Here is a 16,414-nt window from a genome sequence, read left to right on the forward strand (position 1 = left end):
CCAACCTATGTAGTAAGAGAGACTCAATCTTAAATTATCAGGATGGCTGTATCAGTTCTTAAAATGTGCTGACCCAGGAGCCAAATCAGTCTCCATTCATAACGCCTGTTGTGCCCTTGACAAGACCTGCAGTTCATAATTGTCTAGAGCCAGCCAGAGTAAATCTAATTCTGATTTCAGGTAAAGACAGCCTATAAAAACACTGCTGAGTGATTCATAAACATATCAACAAAAGGCATTACCTCATTTCACCTCCTAGTTGTACATAGTGTCTGAAGATGATCACCAGTTTTCTATGTACAGTAAGACAGCATCTTAAAATGCGTTTGTTCAGTTCTGTGTATCTGAAAACAGCAGCATGTTCCCTGATGGTTACCTGCACTGAGATCTTGTATGAAAAATAAACTTACTGCCAAAAAAAAAAACCTGAGAATTCAGAAAGTAGTTAGAGCTCAAAATAGAAGGCTCTCAAGTCCCTCTATGGAAGTGGTGAGTGAATGTCTGAGAAATTTCAGATCTAGAATAAGTGTGTGTGTGTGTGTGTGTGTGGGAGAGAGGAGGGTTGAACTGCAAGGGATATGCACGTTTTTTAAAGCAATGTACAAAAGAATTTGTGGATCATCTTGGAGTTAAGTAAATTTTAGGGGCAACTTCCAAATACTCGGTATTAGAGTTTTATTGTTTTCTATATTGTGGATTAGAATTTTGTCTGAGAGATTTTAGGTGATAGGATTCTTGGCTCTAAAGGACCCAAGAAAATTCAATGGTAGTTAGCTTTTTAAATTATAGCCACATCTAAAACTTTTATCAGTTACACAAAATTTTGTGGATCTTAAATCTAGGACCTATTTGACTTGGTTAAATCAATTTACAATGCGATAACCACGGAGGCATACAATTCAATCTTGTCTACTCCCATATCTCTCTCTAAGCAAAAACAAAATTACACATGCTTCTTTCTAGCTCCTTAAGCAGGGATTCAGAAGATTTTCAATTTTATGGAATAATATTAAAATGACATTAAAGATGAAAATGATCGGTATTCACCACCTTTGAAGACTGCACATGGATGGTCAACATATCACCATGCAGTTAATATACTTGTGATAATTAGCAGTCATGTGTAGAATTTGGAAAAGCTGCTGTCAGCATGGCATTCTGGCTACAAAAATAAATTTTAAAAGCACACAAAAAGACACCTAAAAACAAAGATTATAGTAAAACAGATTACTAGTTTAAACCGCTGAGAAACAATTATCAATTTTAATCCATTTTATTTCTACTTCAGCTGTTCACAAGTGGTTTCTGTATTACTGATACTGGTTCTCTTTGCATTCACAATGTTCTGTAGTGTATTAAACTTTTCCTAGTGAGGAACAGAATTTGCATTGGATTTGCATACTCTTGGGAAGCTGCTCGACATGTTTTTGCATTGGATTTGCATACTCTTGGGAAGTTGCTCTACATGTTTCTCTGTGATGACCCTGGTGCCATTACAGTTACTGCTTCTGCTACTATAATTATCTGAAAAATAGGATCTATCCCTTAAAGTGAGTTCAGATGTGAAAGAGAGAGCTGAAACAGTGAGGAAAGATGATGACTAGGGAAAGGTTTCAGTAATCTATAGTCTATGAATCCCTGGAGAAAATAATCTGGTTTGGGAACAATGGGAACTGGAAGTGACTGCAGTCCCACTTCAGCTAACAGCTGGTTACCCACGCACGAAAGGCTAATTATGGCTTCCATGGATTCCTATTTAATATATCATGATTGTGTTTTCCCGAAATGTCACATGTTAGCATATTAGTCATTAACTTTCTAACATTCTTCATCTGAATAGAAATGCATTGTGTTCTGGGTGTGAAAAACAAGGCTTTGGAGTTTAATCTGGGTTCTAATCCCGTCTTTGACACATAATAATAGTTCTGGACAAATTATGCAATTTCTCTGAGTCTTCAATTCTTCATCTGGAAAATGGGGATAATGAGATTTAGCTCACAGGGTTGCTGTAATAAACAACATAATCTATATAAAATCAGTTCGCATATAGCAGTATAATAAATATGGGCTCACATTCAAGTGTATCCAGAGGCCTCCACTTAGTCCTTCTTTTTTCCTCTAGTCAATTTTTGTCCTTTTGTTTATCTTCAGGAGTGTTGGCAAAATGCTGGGAGAGGTTCCTAGCTATGCATAGTCAGTGGTTCCTGTGGACCTTTGAGAACCAATTTTGTATCTCAGTGTCTCTTGGTTTGACAAGTCATTCTCTTATAAATATTCTTTGATGATGTGATGCCCTGTGGGTTTAGAAGTAGATGAGTTCTGTTAATTCTGAGGTCGAGGACAATATAGAAACCGAAAACATTGTCTTTATCAAAGTTCTGATGAAAAGGGTACACAATCACCCCTTATAACATAGCTTTGTTATTATTTCTCAGAAATACCATTGATATCCCACTCCCCAACAAGTAAAGTTCAATTTCATATTTCTCTAAGCAACTACATGTGAAAATTTCTAAAATACAAAATGTTTTGAAAATTCTTTTTTTTCCCACTTACAAATAAATAGGTGCTTGTTGTGCAAACCAAACATTCAGAAATGTATAATTTAGAAAGGAAAGCCCTCCCATGAATGCATCTTCCGGAGGTGGCTAATGTTCACAGCTATTCCTTCAGATACTTTCAGTGTGTGTGCCAACATAAGCTATATTATAACTATCATTATCGTTTCTATTATTTTTTATATTTAACTATTACGGGATCCTACTAGGCAATCTGTTTTGCAATGTACTATGTAAATTTAGTAGTATCTTGGACATTATTCAAAGATATTAGATATAGGACTAGCTCATAATTTAATGACTGAACAGAATTCTATAGTATATGTGAACCCTGTAATTCCAACCCCTTTTACTGGATTACATTTAGATTATAAGCAATATCTAAATGGCAATTGTTACACACGACTTCGTAAAACTGTGCAAAGAAATCTGTAACAGAAGTTTCTATCCGTGGTATTTCTGCATCAAAATATATAAATATTTAAAGTTGTAATATTTTTTGTTAAAATAGCCTCCAAAAAAGCCGCACCAGTTTGTACTCGACCAATAGCACAGGAAAGTACTAGTATATCCACCATGAGTTTTAATAATCATAATTTTTACCAATAAGTACAAATTATACATAACAAAATTTGGTTAGTGAAATCAAGACTGCAAATCCACTAGAATGTAAGCTCCATGGAGACAGGAATTATGTTTCCTTCACTGCTATATACATGTTTAGAACAGTGCCTGGGAAATAGTAGGCATCCATATTTGTTTAATTAAGTAATGTTTGTTTTATTTTTCTCTTTAGAGAGCTGCTTGTCCAAGTAGTTCACCTATTTTTCTATTAAATTATTTTCTTTTTCCCCAAAGAGCTCTTGGTATAATACAAAAATTAAACATTTGCCATGTGTTGCAAAATTTTTTCTATCTTGTCTTTTTACTTCGTGGTGTGTTTTGCCATTTAGAAACTACGTTTTTATGAAGTTGAACATATTAACCTTTTTCTTCAAGCTTCTTTCATGCCTATTTTCTTCCCCACTGAAAAATAAAAACAAGATTCACATAGGTTTTCTTCTTATTCTTTCGATGTGGCCATAAGGGTTTTATTTTGTTTTGTTTTCACCTGATATTTATTGGGGGGTGAAATTGATTAATAAAATCAAATAAGTTTCAAATGTACAATTCAAAAGTATGTCATATAAATATTGCATTGTGTGTTTGCCACCCAAAGTTAAATTTCCTTCCGTCATCAAATATTTGACTTTTTTACCCCTATTTACCTCCCCTTTCCTCCCTTCACCTGGTATTTCTATTTTGATCTCTATTGATTGGGAAAAAAAAGCAGGCATGAGTGACAGGAGCGAAGGCCCAGCTCTGTAATCATAGAGACCTCCCTTGAAGACCTTCCTTAAGGACCTTCCAGAAATACCTCCCTTTTAGCGTTACAAATTACCCCAAATCCTAGAGTACAAATGCCTAAAAGCTATTGGGTAAACCAACCACAAACACATGCACAGAAAGTACTACCCCAACCTGCCCATAACCTCAGCCTCATTATACCATCATTACAATATCATGCCTATGCCCATAAGGTCATGAATCTAATTTTCACAGACTGAATTCTGGGTAAGCACATACGTAGTAGGCAAAGTATGTAACCTCACATACAGAGATCATCTAGGACCTCCCATCACGGCCCAAATATAAACAGACCTTTCCACTTATGCATTGTTGCAGCCCTCTTTACTGAAAAATCTGCTCTTCCCTTGGGGTGTACTCTGTCTTTTATTTTTTCACCTCCTAAATTCCACAGGGCTACAGCCTTCCTTACCGTGTCCCATCTCCTTTTAAAATATACTTTCAATAGATCTTACTTTTTCTAAATTTCGCTGACCTGTAAGTCTTTGCTGTACTGGCAGGGAAAAACCGAGGATGGTTCCCCGCACAGCCCCCCTCCTCCGTTTCACATCACCCCAGAAGTTACAGGATGAAGAGCACACAGGTAGGAAATCACCTACCTGTGTGAGCTCAAGTTAGAGAGCTCAAGTTAGAGAGCTCAAATTAGTGCTAAAACACTGATGCATTTTCATTTTGAGTTTTTACTCTCTTTTCCCAAACACATAAATATAACTTTGCATCTTCTTAAAAAAATAACAAAAGTTACTCATGTACATTATAAAAAGTTCTATTTATTGGAAATATTTACAGTAAAAAGGAAAAATCTTCCCTCATTTCTTCTCTCTGCCTCTCTCTAAAAGAAGTATTTGTCAGCATTTTGGTATATAGCCTTCAGAAACTTCTCCTACATATTCACAAATATATTCACATGTATCAGTGGTCCTTTATTTTTCTGCTCAATCTAAATGAACCACAGCAAATATTTTCTGAATGTAGAATTTCTTAAGCCAATATATTATAGCTAATCACATTAGTTTATGTATATGTACATTTACAATAGCATTGCAACAGATGTATTCAGTAGTAGGATATACCATAATCTAATTAGTCGCTCTTTATTCCTGGGCACTAATTTCCTGTTTTTAAATATTACAAGTATAGGTGTCCAGAATGAGTCACCCCAAGATGTGCCTTTATGGTATGCAGATTTGCACATTGTTTTGAGCTAAAGGCAACTTTGGCAGCAGACTCAAGAGATACTTCTGCCTCCACTCCCTTAACTATTTTGAAGAATTTGATTTAGAAGCCTTGCCTATAAGAGAAGATCAGATAACTTCTTTTGACCTATTTTAGAAGGCAGGGCAAACTTGTTTTTACTAAAGACTTCGTACCATTCTGCAATGAACTTTTGAAGTCCCCAAGGCACCTTACCACATCCGTAGCTCAAGATGTCTTATATAACCATGTTCCCTTTCTATCTCTGAACCTGTCTGTCATGCATGTGGGGTCTCTGACTCTCTCATGTATGCAGGGTTCCCATACATATGTATTATTAAATTTGGTTATTTTCTCTTGCTAATCTATCTCATACCTATTTGATTATCAGACCAGCCATAAGAAACTTAAGGGTAGAGAAAAGTTTGTTTCTCTCCCATACAAGCAATGTTGCTGTGACCATCCTTATACATATTTAATTATTTTTACTGGATGGCATCCTAAAAAGTCGAATTGCTGGTTTGAAGGATACATGCATTAATAGCAGCCTGGAGTTTGGAAAATGTAGAAAAGCTTTCATATCCACTCACAGCTCATTGTAATGACTCTGCCTTGTATCTGGCTTCAGGAATGCTGTGAAAAAGTTTTTTGTTTTTGTTTTTGTTTTTACAGTAGAAAATAAAAGTTTTATTAGAAGGGAAAGTACACTTCCAGACATGGAAGCAGGCCTGAGCAAGGGAAGTGTGGCTCAAAAGGCCAAGTTTTTTTTTTTAATGTGACTTTCTGAACATGAAAATATAAAGTAGGAAATTATTTGGGTATAGGTTCATGTACACTTTGCCCAGCACTTCCACTTTTAGAGATCTATCTTATAAAAATTCTCCCATGATGTGAAATAGCTTAAGTTCAGCTCTGTAAACTACCTGAGAGACAATGATGTTAGTGAAAGTGTTATGTATAATTAATGGGCTGAGTGCCCCAAGTAAAGTTATCTGTAAGACTTTGACGGAATTATCAGTCATAGGACTGGAGTGGAAATTAGGAGAGCATCTCTACATACAGAAGGGGAGAGTGAGACATCTCTCTCCTCTCCTGGGAGTGGGGCCTATCAGCTGGGCCAGTGGTCCAGGCTTCCAACACTTCTATGGCCAAGTAAGAATTTTGAGCAAGCTGCGCCCCCAACTCCAGAAGGAGCTTTACCATTGTGCGTACTCACGCTATGCAAGTTGCTAAGAGATTTCCAGTCTTTTCTTTCCCTGTCCTCATTCCTACCTTGATTGTTGGCTTGAGGCTAACATGTCTTCAAAGAAGGAAAGTTAAAGAAACTTATATGGGTTTTGAAATTCAAACCCAAAACAACCTTGTAAATTTGACAGAAATCACCAAATTGTCCTCTAAAAAGGAAGTAACACTTTATACTTCCTTGAATAGTCTTCTTGATACCTTTGACAAAACTCATTAATCTCAGTCTTTTTAGTGTTTGCCAATCTGATTTCTCATTATTATTCATATTTCCTTAAACAGTTATAAAAAGACACTAAAATCTTTGCACGTGTTTATGGGCTATTTATATTTCTTTTGTGAATTGCTTGCTTTATGGCCTGTGTTCTATTTTAAAATGATATTGTCTTTTTCTTACTGGTCCATAAGAATGGACCAGTGTGGATATTAACCCTTTTTAATAATATATAGTGTGGATATTAACCCTTTCTAATAATACACTGCGATTGTTTTGTGATTTGTCTTAATTATGGTTTCCACCATACAGGTGTTTTACACGTTCCCATGTTTAGGACAGGCTGATCTCTGGTCCCACGCTCTCACCATCCATCATCTTCCAGCCTGTGGAAGAAGAATAAATGCAGCTCCTGAGACTTGGTCTACTAAGACCTCTGAAACCTTGACAGGACTAGTAGAATATGGGAACTGTCAAGGAACTATCGCTTAAGAATTTGTAAATAACCTTCTAAGAGACCTGAATTCCTTTTTCATACACTCACAACAAGGTATTGGGGAAATCAACAGAATGGTTATTTACATGTGCAAATATATAGCTGAGCCCCTGCTCTGAAATGGAGATGTTGGAGAAGTTATGGCTCTGTTTGAAAGAACTAAACTGCCTTCTACTAAAGTAATAGTTTTTTTTCACACTGTAGACAGAGTCATAGCTTGCTTTTTTCTTTCTTTCTTCTTTCTTTCTTTCTTTCTTTCTTTCTTTCTTTCTTTCTTTCTTTCTTTCTTTCTTTTCTTTCTTTCTTTATCTATCTATCAGAGTTATAGCTTTAAGTTAGGATTCAGACTGCTTCAGCACTGCAGTTTATTCTTTTTGAGATGCTCTTCAACCAATTGCTTACAGGAGATAAAATCCCAAGACAGGTAGAGATGGGCTGGCAGGATCTTCACCTAGAGTTGGAGGAAGGATTGTTAAGAAAAAAGGATTAGCTTGGCCAAGCTCAGTCCTGAGCCAGATATCATTTAAAACTGAACAACTCAAGTCTTGAGAAATGTTAAGAAAACTTTTTATTTTAACTGACATATTAGGGAGATTATAAAAAAAAATGGCCTCTTGTCACTTCCTGGGTATCTCCAATCCTGGGGTCCACCTTCTATGATCTGATGTGACCGACTGTCCTGATGAGAGCACACTCCAGTGAGTAGGTCTCCGCGTGAAGTATAGTCCTACATCAATCATGCCAAGAAAGTCTGTACTTGGGACAAGATATGAGAATTTAAAGGGGAGGCCCTGTATTGGGGGTGAGGAAGAAATACTACTTTCTTTAACCTTACCTAGATTATGAGTCTACAGGTGCTGAATGGCAGGCACCCCTGGGTAGTCTAGGAAACCTAGCTTTTGCCTGTCCCTGGGTATGCAAAGACCATATCTCATGAAACAATGTCATTTTAATTCAAAGAGATTGCACCATAATTGAAAAACAAACCTAGTAAACAGGGCCAGCACTATATGTACACTGCCTAAATATTATGATTTCAGGAGCCTTTAAAAGACCCTGCATGTTCCAAGAGCTCTCTCCTATTTCTGGACTCTTCCCCTCATACCTCATTAGAATTAAAAAAAAAAAAAAAAGAAGAAGTACACAAAGGCCAAGTTAAATATATTTACATTGTAAAAATTATGCAGGACAGGGCAAATTTCCCTGGGTGGGGGGAGATCAAGGCCTGCACTGAGAGAAGAGGGTCCTTTGGTGGAGAGTGTAGAAAGAATTCAACGCACACGCCAAAGGTAGAGTCAAAGTGAAAGATTATTAGAAAGAGGTAACACTCGCCAGAGCATGGTCTCTTCTCAGAGGCAGAGAGTGAGAGAGACTAAGAGAGTCGAGAAAAGAGAGACAGACAGACTGAAGGGTACCAAGAGAGAGAAAGACAGTGAGAGGGACCCCTGAGTGTTCAGGGAATTCAGTTTGCATGTCATTCTTTAGTTCTTGTGAGTTACAGTTTCAAGACTTTGTTTACCCATTTCCTTTGATATGGATATACAGTGAGGAAGGGAAGGGGGAGAGTATGTAGCCTGAAAGTCCAGCTGGCAGTTCCCAGTTTTTAATCTATAGGTTCCCCATGGTTTTAGCCATAGGGAATGAATGATTTTACTTGTGTAGGGCAGCCACTTAAAGACTGTTGTTCTTGTTTCTCCTTCCACAGGTGTGGAGAAATGGGTTGTTAGCAATCCCAGCAGAAATCTTCTTTTGTTCTGAATGTGTCCTCGTGGCCTGGCTGCAGAGTTGATCAGTATATTGTAGTCTCTGAATGTAGTTTGCTTTAATATTTTAATTCTTTTGCCTCCTTCCCATATTAAAAATATTTTCCCCAAATCAATTACCAAAAGCATTATCCAGAAAGGGCTAAAAACCTATAAACCCATCACCCTACTTAATTCTTTATCACCTTTCAAAGGAATTCAAAATTTTTACATAGTTGAAATGATGTGCCCGTATGGTAATGTACCCCGCATTTTAAAAAAAGTAATGTTGCACAGGTCAAAAGCTCCTGCTCCAAATAGCTATATAGTAGCATAATATCCTGGAAAAAATTCTGATTTTGGTCCCAGGCACTTTCATTTAAATCACAGCTCCAATATAGGTGCTTAACTTCCTTATTCTATTTCTTCATTTTAAAATGAGATTATTCTGGCTTGTGGGATGGAAAGAGGGACAGATATGATGCATGGGAGGCAGCTGACTCATGCTGGGCAATCATCAGGTTGGGCAATCATCAGTCGTTTATATTCTTACTTTCTGAATTGATGGTTTTTATGACGAGCACTGGGCCAAGAATTCTTCATCTCATCCTCTGTTTCAATCCTCCTAACAACCCCAGACTATAATTGTATTATGACACTCTACATGACAAAAAGAAGTACACTGAGGTTAAGACACTTGCCCAGGGTCACACAGTAGGCTAGCCGATGAGGTTGAATTTGAACTAGATTAAGGTGAACAGTGGCTTTTTGGCCACTACTGAATATGAAGAAGCACAAACATCACATACAAACAGTGGATGGCCTCTCTCAGCAGATTCCAGGAGGGCTAAAGAAATGAGGTATTGCAGTGGCTTAATTCTGAAGATCACCAGTAAGAGAAAGATAATAAAGAACCTAGGAGGAACTAAGAGTGCAAAGTAACCTCAAGAAAAATTGGTGCAGATGGGCAAATTCCCCAAACATTTTTCACTACCCTGAAGTCTGCAGAGCCACCTTTAAAATAACAAATTTGTGTGTGTTACTTACAAGGAAATTTGAAGAAGAGAAAAGGAATAAGGATTTTCTGAATCCCTTCTCTCTCTCTCTCTCTTTTTTTTTTTTTGATTAGTTAAACTGGAAAAATAACAAGTGCTGCCTCCTAGGGCTGTTGTTAAAATTAAGACAAATATCAGAAGGTCCGTCACAAAAGAGGGACTTTGTTTCAGTGCATGACACATAGTCCGCTTTGAATTACACCCAAGTCTGTGGCTCTCCTCTCTAGGATCATTTGATGGCATGTGATTATGATGCTCAGTGCCCAAAGGCTGGAGCTATTAACTGAATGTTGCTAGACAATGAATTATTTCACAAACACCGAAGTTTAAAAAGTATTCAGATCTATCGAAGTATGAGGACAGTATTAACATATGTTCTTCTTAAGGGAGAGGCTACTTTAAGAAGAAAAGGAAAAAAAAAAACAAAAACAAAAACAAAAACGCGCGTCCCACCTTCTTTCTCCCTAAAATAACATTTCTAAAAGATAAAAAGCACTAGTACATTTGTCTTTGAAGGGCAGAATCCAGGAATTCTGGAGCTCTCTGAACACTCCTCCCTTCCTCATAGAGACCAAACCGTCAAGTGTCACAAAAGTCCCCGGGTGCGCCAAGCAAATGTGTTTACTTCTGCCGCCCGCCAGCCCAGCGGGGCAGGGGAGTACCCGGGCCGCCCCCCACTTTCGCCTGGGCAGTTTTCCAAACAAACCAGGGCAGTATGGGAGTGTCTTCTTGGCTGTGGAACTTGATCCTCCTACCTCGTCCTGAAGCCACCCGCTGCTTTTCCCTGGCCCTCCCTTCATGCTGATTTTCCTGCGAGGGCGCGCGGCTGGTGTCCGCCCAGCCCGAAAGGTAGGGGATAGGCTGGGCTCCTGCCTCGCTGCTCCGGGGACCAGGGAGCCCCACATCCTCACTCTCCGCATAGCACCTTCTTCTGCGAACTTGGGGGTGGCCGCAGCCACCATCTGGCGCCAGCGGCCGAGCAGGAGGAGCTCCCCCACAGCTCGGAGGAGGTCGGCTCAATCGCCAGGGATCTGGACCCAGTGCGGCGGAAAGCGCACGGGCTGGAGGGCGCCGTGGACTGAAGGCGGCCCTGCACCCTTCCCCGCTCCCCGGCCAGGTCCGGGGCAGGGGGCGGGCCGAATCATACCCAAGCCGCCCCTGACCAGTGCCACCTTCCTCCGGTTTCCGCTGGCCGCGGGTTTCGGCTGCCCAATGCTGCAGGCGCAGCGGAAGAGACAGCAGCCGGCTTGGGGCGAGCGGCAGCGGCGGACCGAGCGCAGCTCGGCCCGGGCCGCGGAGCCCCGCACGCTTCTGCGGTCTTCGTCGCTGGGCCTCGGCGGGTAACTCTCCTTGGCTGGCTCGCGGCGGGTGTGCACTGAGGGATGAGGGAGGTTGAGGGTGCGGGGAGACCGAGTTCCCGACCCGAGTCAGGGCGGCCTGGGTCTGTGCTGCCCAGACCCTCGGTTTTGCAGCCTCTGAGACTGAGTGTCGGAGATGGGGACACGCTGAGTCGACTGCCCCTCCGCGCACTCTCCCAGCCCAGGAGCGTCGCGTGCGTTCTCCCCTGACCCGAGTTTAGGAGGTGCGGTGCACCGGACTGGCGCTCCGACCCGGGCGCCAGCCGGGGAGGGGCGAGGAGCCCGCGGGCAAGCGGAGGGGTGCTGGGAGCCGAGAGAAATTGCTCTGGGACCCCACTTACCCTAGTCGCAGGGGAGCTTGGGCGCTCGAGAGGACAGACCAACATGGGTAACGGGCTCCTCGCTCACTGTTGTTTTCTTGTAAAGGGATCTGGACGCGAGCAGGGGCGAGAGGTCTGCAAGGTTCTCGTCTTTGACCGTAGAAACAATTTCCGAGAGACCCTTCTTCCCGCCACAGTAGAACTAGACCTTACAAAGCAAGGCAGTTTGGGGGGGAAGGGCGGAGTTGAGAAAATCTCAGTGTTTGGCCTGCCGTTAGTTTTCAAGGTAAGGGAGAAAAATACTTGTTATTTTGAGGTCGCTTCCTTCGGAGCTCCCTGGAGATCTCATTCTTGTGTGCTGTTATTTTGGCTTAAAAGAAAATTTATAGAAAGTGACTTACAGAAAAAAACAAACCCAAAACCACCTCTTTTATGATCTTCGGTAGAAAGGGCAGAGAGAGAGGTTGGGGCCGCGCGGTCGGTGTTTGCTGTTCCAAGGCAATATTTAAAAACTGTGGGAGTGGGGATGAGAATAATATCGTGAATGCCAGCATATCAGAAATCACACAAGCCACAGATTCTAAACTCAAAGTCACATGTGTTTTAAGAGGAAAGTCCCCTGAGTGCTGTGATTAAGTAGATAGTTACGGAAACTCTGAAGCTGGGCCAGATGCTCCTCGCTCTCTTGGGCCCTAGAGCCCCAGATCCGCACTGCTCTTCAGATCTCCGATGGCCTCTCTAAGGTGGACTGGATATTTGACTTTCTGGTGTCAACATTTTCCTCTCTGAGCTGTAGACGTGAAACTGTCTTTTTATTTACATGGAGATGTTAAATATTTGGAAAGATCTGGTCAGGCTGCCAGGTTATTTTCCGTTTGAAAGCATGCCAATTTGACATTTGTAAATTGTTTTTGAGATGCTGCCTTTCCCTATTACCAAAGACTGCCTTTCATACCAAGACCTACAAAAGAGACACCCTTAGACTGATATCTCGTTGCTGTCTCTGAATAAGGCTAAGTACCTTGGAAACCCTTTATAGAGAATGGTTTATAAGGAGAGAACTTCTATAGAAACTCTTTATATTACCTGGATCTGGCTTCCTACACTGTCAGTCATTAAAGTGGAGGAAGGGATGGATGAGGTCTTCTTTTGTTGTCTGATGGGGCTTCCTTTGAACAGTATTTTTACCACACCTGCTGAATGTCACAGTCCCAGATTGTACCATGTCTCCTCATAATGGTGCAATAAAAAAATAAGACTGCTATTTTGACTATGTTTCTCAGTAGATTTGTTGGAAATACTCAATTTGTTCTTATATCCAAATCAATGAAAATCTTCGAGGCCCAGAAGGGAATAGACAGTATTGGCAGAATAATGCCATTAAGAGACATATCACTAAAAAACATCAGTCTGTCTTTTGTGAAAATTGTAATTCTCTCATTTTTCTCATTCCAGACTTAATGACAGCCTTTTTCTTCTGGTAGAGATACTTGTGTGTTCCACGAAATGTGGAATGTGATGGGAGGGAAGTGAAATAATGCTGTTTCTCATGTTTTTCTGATAAGCATCACCTGTTAACCATGCAGATTACCACTTGGCTTCTATAAAAATGTTGATTTCATCCAGTTTGGGGGGGCCAGAGATCTGTTTAATATGCATTCTAGGTGATGCTTATCAAAGAGGTGAGAAAAGCATGAAACTCATGTAGCACCCACTGTGATCCCCAGTGTGTTCATGAATATTCTATCGTATTAAATCTCCCCAACAACACTATGAGACAGGAATGTTTAGCCTCATTTTTCAGTTAAAAAACCTGAGACTGCCCTAGGTTAAGTGACTTAGAATGGATCACATGAAGGTCTGCTTCGTTTCTGCCTTAAACCATGCCGGGAAGCCTCCATGGCATACATTGCTCACAAATTCTTACATTCTTTGTGCATGTCTTTCTCCTTCACAGTGCACACAGTCAAGTTGTATATCCCCTGATCTGGATACACTTTCTAAATTATCCCTTAGGCTGGCCTGAATAGGCGGTCTGCATAACCCTTTCCTTCTGATAGCTTCAGACTTATACCAATTAGGCATCTTCTATCTTCTCCACATTTTTGACATGACACTTAGGTGTGTTGTGTCCAGCCAAATTCAAGAGGTTATGTCACCACCAATGCATTGTGTTCCAAAAGTTCTTTTCATTTTGAATACAGTTTCGCTGAAGTTCCTACTCATTCTTCTTGCCTGGAAGAGGTCTTCCCAGGGCTACACTCCCATCCTCACAGACGAAATTAATCTCTCTTGTTTACCTAAACTACAATGGATAACAGCACACATCACAATTTCCAAGTGAATCCTCATAGGTTAAAAAGAAAAAATGTATTTGATTTGAAACGAGCTTGATGTATGGAATAGAATGTATGCACTCGATATTACAGGGTTTCAGCAGGAATTTGTTTTTGTGGTTTCATATCAGGGTTTCAGAAGTACAGTTCCCTCACCTTTGGGAATCAGTAATGTCTCAGACTTGGTCAGGACCTTGGCTGCTATGCTGTCAGATTAAGAAGGGATGAGATTCTGGAGGTGAAGTTTTGAGGGTAAAAGAGAGTAAAGAGCAGTAGGATCTGAGTCTCTTCCCGATGTCTGTACCTCTTTTTCTTGGAGCGCTTTTGGTCATCTGGGGTGGGGATGGGGGGACAGTAGGCAGCTTACTTTACTGCCACAACCTTCTGCATCTGGCCAGGGGCTTCCTTCTTCCACGGACTGTTGGGAAAGAGGAAGGGGAGAGCAGCCAACCTTCAAGAAATTTTCTGGTCGTGAACACTGAAGCTGACTGAAAAGGTTCTCCTCTTCCACCAATCTCTCTCCCCTTTATACCTCAGACATAGTGTGCAAATGGCATCATTTTGTTCAGGAGCATGTAATGATGGTCTTAGAACAATGATTTACTTTTTATCTGGCTGGGAAAGGAAAGATCTGTAGGAGATGAGGAGAATAAGGCCTCCAGATGAGGAGATGGCAAGGAAAGTAGAGACTGTATCAAGGGAAGCAGGGTCAGTCTTGCCTTCCACAGGTTACAGAAGCAGATCTGGAGTTGGTATGGCTGGCTGTGGGTCACAGTCATTGTGTTGGGAGGTGGGGGTGACAAGGGAACAGAGAACGGTTTTTCAGTGGATCATGGGTGACATTCTGCATGGTCATCCATAATGTGAGACTTGACATTCAACCGATATTTACTGAGTATCATGTAACAGGAAATGTTCTAGGTGCTGAGGGTGGGGATAGGGCATGCAGTGTTGAACAAAACAAAGACCCTGCTCTTACAGAGCTTATTTTGTGTGTGTGTGGGAAATTGAGTCATTAAACAAGATACAAATAAATGAAAAAACATCTTTTAGATAGAATGAGTGTTACAACAACAGTACAGCATGGGGGTGTGCTAGAGAGGGGATGAGGGGAAGCTACTTTAGAGCAATCAGAGAGGTTCTCTGAGGAGGTGATATTTGACCTGAGATGTGAATGGTGAGAAGGAGCCAGCCAAGTGAAGAGCAGAAGGAAGAGTATTGTATGCAGAGGAAACAGCAACTGCAAAGGCTTCGGAGGCATGAATGAATTTGGGGTGTTTGGAGAACTAAATGAAAACCGGTGCAAAAGAGGGAGAGAAGAAGAGATAAGTCAGTGAGGTAGGTGGGAGATAGCTTAGGTGAAGACTTCAAGTCAGAAAAGAGTTCGAACTGTTTTTTACAATTTAGTTTTTAAATTTTATTTTATTAGTTTCAAGTATATAGTACATTAGTTAGACATTTATATAGTTTATAGACTGATCCCCCTAATTGCTCTTTCTCTCCTCTGGCTCTCCACCTAGCCTATACATTCATGCTAACTGCATTCCCTATGCCATGCTCCCCATCTCTGTGACCATCTATCGACTACTAATTTATACTACTTTAACCCTTGAACTATGTTTTAATTGGAAGGGGATGCCATTGGAGGTTTTAAATTAGAGACTAATTCAGTCTTCACTCAGTGGGCAATGGGCTTTCCTGATGCATGTGCGTGCGCGCGCGCGCACACACACACACACACACACACACATTTTTCACTCTCAGTTGGTTTTTCTTCTCCCTGTTTGTTGGCTATCACTGATTTCCCCTTCCTTGCCCTACGCCAGTGCCTGGGCAGATCCACACAGAGAAGCAGGGCTCAAAAGACTCTGCACAGTGTTTCTCCTATTCTCTGAAATAAATTCATATTCTTATTTAGTTTCACATTCATGCATAAAACTCTCCAACACTAGCTCTGATTTCTCAACGTCTCTCCAGACTGAATATCTAGTTGTCTCTAAAAAGTCATTGGCTTAGCTGGTGACATCTGAAACTAGATACTAAAAATTAATTGTTTAGTCCAAAAAAAAATTACAATTGATATCTTTTGGAAGACAATGATCATTGCAAGAGATGATCATCTAAATACTTTGCCTTTTCCTGAACTCTTGCTCCCTCTCTCCCAGAGCCTCTATGAAGTCTGTTATGGAAGGTTTATTCTCTTTTAGAGTACAGTTTCAGTGGAAATGGACTCGTAATATTTCTCATGTGAGTATACTATGCCTGAAAAGTTTCATTTCTATTGGTTTTTGAAGATGATCTTGGCAGTATTAGAGTAGCTCCTAAATTATGAAAGTTTATGTTCAAGGTGATATCTTAGTAGCTTCCATTTATCAGAAATGAACAGAAGGTCCCAGCATGTTATCTTTAGATTCCAGGGCAGCTCAGCACCAGCATATTCTCTGGGGAAGCTTGGTACACTCCTTAGAGAGCAAATTGTTTTTGTGATTCTT

General features: G+C 40.6%; 1 protein-coding gene across 4 annotated transcripts in view; it reads left to right on the plus strand.

The window, feature by feature from the left end:
- Positions 1–10,624: 10,624 nt before the first annotated feature.
- The window catches only part of ST3GAL6 (ST3 beta-galactoside alpha-2,3-sialyltransferase 6), a 67,008-nt gene continuing 61,218 nt past the window's right edge, over positions 10,625–16,414 (plus strand). For 2 of the 4 annotated variants that reach the window (XM_039856913.1, XM_039856916.1), the window contains exon 1: positions 11,113–11,248. The gene's annotated coding sequence lies outside the window, so the exon portion shown is untranslated. Of the gene's footprint in view, positions 10,758–10,789; positions 10,919–11,112; positions 11,249–16,414 lie in introns of those variants that run through there. The other 2 variants (XM_039856914.1, XM_039856915.1) reach the window with 2 other exon arrangements.

Source organism: Pteropus medius, unplaced genomic scaffold, assembly GCF_902729225.1.
Source record: "Pteropus medius unplaced genomic scaffold, Ma_sr-lr_union100, whole genome shotgun sequence".
Lineage (NCBI taxonomy): Eukaryota > Metazoa > Chordata > Mammalia > Chiroptera > Pteropodidae > Pteropus > Pteropus medius.